This window comes from Heliconius melpomene, chromosome 8 (genome assembly GCF_056956725.1).
Source record: "Heliconius melpomene rosina isolate 202511_hmr_F chromosome 8, ASM5695672v1, whole genome shotgun sequence".
In the NCBI taxonomy this organism is placed as follows: Eukaryota; Metazoa; Arthropoda; class Insecta; order Lepidoptera; family Nymphalidae; genus Heliconius; species Heliconius melpomene.
Window position 1 is genome coordinate 10119110 of NC_140396.1, and position 4177 is coordinate 10123286.

A 4177-nucleotide genomic window follows, 5' to 3' on the forward strand; every position below is an offset into this window, starting at 1 on the left:
TGAAGCGTGAAAATTAACAAGCGTGCTTCGATATCCGATAATCTAAGAATCTCTATAATATATGAGGCCGCTATATAAAATAATCTGTAGGTAGGTACATCAGTTTACCTAAATAGTGTTTGAAGCACGATTTGTATCGGTATCGGTGACAAAGGTATCAAAGAATAATAAGAATCGTTTGTGCAGGTAATGGGTAATAGGTTCAATTAACAATTACAATTTTTTGTCATTTTTACAGAAAATATATTAAATTTGAACTGCGTAGCGGGATTTGAACCCACGCTTCTTCGATACTGTGAAGTTGTTACCATCTCTGCTGAAGAGACATTTTTATAAAGTTGCGCCATCCATTCTAAACAATTATCTTTAATTGCTTAGAATTATTGTCATTTATTAAGAGAGAATGTTATTTATTGTGCAGTTTTAAAGTGTGTTCTTATATACTTTAGCTATATTATGTAAAAAAAAATTTTTTTTATGATAATACTTTAAATATGTGAACTATTTTGTAAAGATTATGTACCTATTAGAAGTACGCGTACGTCGTTGGCTTTATCACCACGATGTTAGCAAATTCTCTTTTACTCACAATTCTCCATCATGACGATACAAGCTATCCGACCAAGGCTAACATGACCAAGGAATATCTAAATAAATACAATTTATAATTAAGCGATTTCAAACCATACTATTCAAACATAGTTATTTTTTTTAAGGGAAATGTTAGAGTTATTAAATTTACAAACTAACAGACTGAGATCCTCTCCAAATTAGATCCAAATTTTATAGAATCCGAGCCACCACTCATTTCTGTGCGAGCTACTAACGAGCTAATAATATATTAATTATAGTATGTTTATGTATTGGAGTGTACTATGATATGTTTCACCCAGGGGTTGTCTGGCAGAAATCGCTGATTAGCGTGTTTTTTTAATTAATTATGTGTTCTTTTTATTATTTATTTCATTTTGTTTCTTTTACATAAAGTGTAAATGAATATATAAACAATATTCTAAATAAGAGAAAAGCCTCGGTATATCACTAGGTGTACTAGATTTTCTCTAAATCCTACTTGCAAAAATACGAGTGATGCGAGGAGATAACTAATCCTTAGATTTACAAAGCAATCTCGGTTGCTTGAGCGTGGTATGCAGTGGCGCCGCGTGGGCGGAGTGGCTTACTAGTTACTTGCTATCAGGTTAGACCAGGAGTAGAGCTTCGAGGGCGTCAAGCGTGTTGTGGGTTCGATACCCATTGAAATTAACCACTTAAGATTTTAATTTTACTTCGCTCTGCAAAAAAATCATAATATGGCGTTGGGTTCTGCTACATTACACTCAATGATGAAAGTGGGGAATGGAGTGTCTTAGCCCTAGGTTCCCTTTGTCACCCTGCTATATGGGGGACACAGCGTGAAGATGCCAGGCTCTACATAAATATATAATAAAATATTTTTTACTCAAATTCAGTAATCGTGACGATAGTAGTGTTTTGTCATCAGTTTGCGGTGTCATACGGTGCCACAAACGACAGAGGGCAGTGCTTGGAATTACCCATTTCTTACACAATTATATGTAAAAACCCTAAACAACTGATAATAAATATTGTTATTTTTATTGTAATTTTGGTATTGTCATTCTTATATTTTCATTGAATGGTAGATGTTTTCCGTCAAGAAATAATAATTTCGTAACTTGGATACTCCATTTTCTTTAGTACCTATGAAATAGCATAGGTACAGAAGCCAGTCAGTTCCTACGGGCTTAACATTAAGCACGTGAATCAAAACAAACTAAATAACACATTAAATAATCATCCATTCTAGATCAAATGCATGGAATACTCAAAACGTACGTGACTCGTACTGTGAGTCGCTGAACCAAAAATAGAAAAAAAAAAATACCCCATTTATCTTTCAATCTTAGCACAATTTATATTTGTTCGCCGTTTCTATTAACAAATACATTATTACAAAGTTAAATTTGCAAAGGCCTTGGGTTTTCGCGTTTTTTTTCTACGGAACGTAAAATACGCAACTTTAGATGACCTCAGAGTTATTGTATGGACTAAGGATGATGTCTGATGTCTTTCGTGTCTATTTTTATGCATATAACTTGATTGTAGATCGTAAGTTTACGCTTCACGTCATTCCTCGCAGGCAGAACTTACAGTAGTAATATGAAGATGTAGCAGTACAGTAGTAGTATCAAATATTCATCACCGAGTCTTTTTCCAAAAAAGAAGAGGCTTTGTATCCGATGACTATTTCAAATATATGTTACATCTTATTCAGCCACAGGTACACACTGTACAATCAAACAAACTCTTCAGCTTTATTATATTTATGTGGAATGAAATTATTAAATAACCTGAAAGAAAATTAATAGTAAGTAGTGCCTAGTGAGTAGCTTGTAAACTTCATGATGTATCCCGCACATATCCAAGAATCTCTATGTATGTCTCTACATACTTCCAATGTTGAGTGGCGGAACTCAACGCCGCACTTTACGCGTCTAGTTACCAGAGCGAGGAAATTATTAATACTTTCATTTGTTCGAGTGGGAGCTGAACCACAACCTGTCGCGCCTACAGTCGCATGTTTGCTCTGTGCTGTGCTGTGCTGTGCTGTGCTGTGCTGTGCTACAACTAGCCTCAGCCTATACTAATGATGCGCAATAAAATGATCATTAATAAATCAAATGTTTTATTGAATGTCAATAATTGCAGTAAAGTAATCTTACAATGGCTCCCTGTACTCGCACGGATAGCACAGATGCAGGCTGTTCCTTATCTTCCTTATCGATGATGAATGTAACACTTTGTTTAATTAAATAGTAGTTTGTTTAAGGAAACATTGGATTGATCTCGATTATACATCGACATCTCGACAGGCAGGTCCAGGGTCAGCTTCATTTCAATTGAACCCATAGTAATAGTTCCTTATGAGGGCAGCCTTGTGAAGGATTATTATACAGTTAATGATAATGAAATGAATAAGACGAGAGAGCATAAATGAGGAATTTAAAGTTTCGTGAAGCAGGTGCACAAGGGTGCGTTTGTAAGGCGACGGTCGTGGGTTCCCCACTCGGAGGAAGTAATTATTATTTATTAATATTTTCATTTCTACAACGGCCGCATTTACAGTAACTCGCAGTGCCGAGTCCGGCCGAATCAGTCTTATGGTATCACGGTAGACGACTGGTATCACGGTATTATACCTTAAAAATCCCATCTATGTATTTTCATTTCCCATTTCTGGTAAGGTAAAGTGCGACGTTGAGTTCCGCTACTCAACAGTCTATGGGCAAATAGATTACAAAACCGCGGTAGGTAAACAAGATTTAAAAATGTTAATTATATTTAACACGCGAGAACAGCTGTAAATTACTCATCACTGGAAAATGTGACTTTTAAACACCTTTATAATAATATAATATAATAATAAATCAATAATATAAATGCTCATATTATATACATTTTGTTTTAGTTGAATTGAGCTCACCACTCAACACGCAATGTCTCAAAAATTGAGTAGGGCCTGGGGAACGGAGTGTCTGAACACTAGGTCCTTCTGCGTTCGCTGCTATACAGTGTACGTACACGATCATTGTGAGTTCGATTACCATACGGAGAAATATTTAAATTATAAAATGTCTCAACACCAAATACTTTCTGTCTATTTGCGAAAAAGGACGTAAGAGAGAAAATTTAATTATGTTGAAAACAAACAAATATTTTTTTACGTTTAGTATCGACTTTACAGAAGTAAATTATTGTTTTTTGTTTTGAATTTAAAAAGTATATTTTTCATAATTTAAATAAGTTACACGAGGGAATTTAAGATTTTACAGGCGGCCTAGTTAGTGAGTTTATTTTAAATAGGTATAATATTTTTTTAATAATTGGTCTTGTGGGGGTTTGCTGCTCATTCGGGAAAATTAAATTACTTGCATTTCCGTTCCTAGTAGACAAAACTCAACGTAGTGTTTTTATGTGGGTACAATAAAATTAATTTTTAGGTATAATTTTAACGTATCAATCGTAAAATCGTTCTCTAAGGACTTTTGGGTTTCCAACCAATTTACGCACTTATTGAAGTTTGATGAAACATTTTATTAATTCTCTTGCAGCTAATCTATGATTTAGAATGGTCATCAATCATAAACGCTAATCTTCT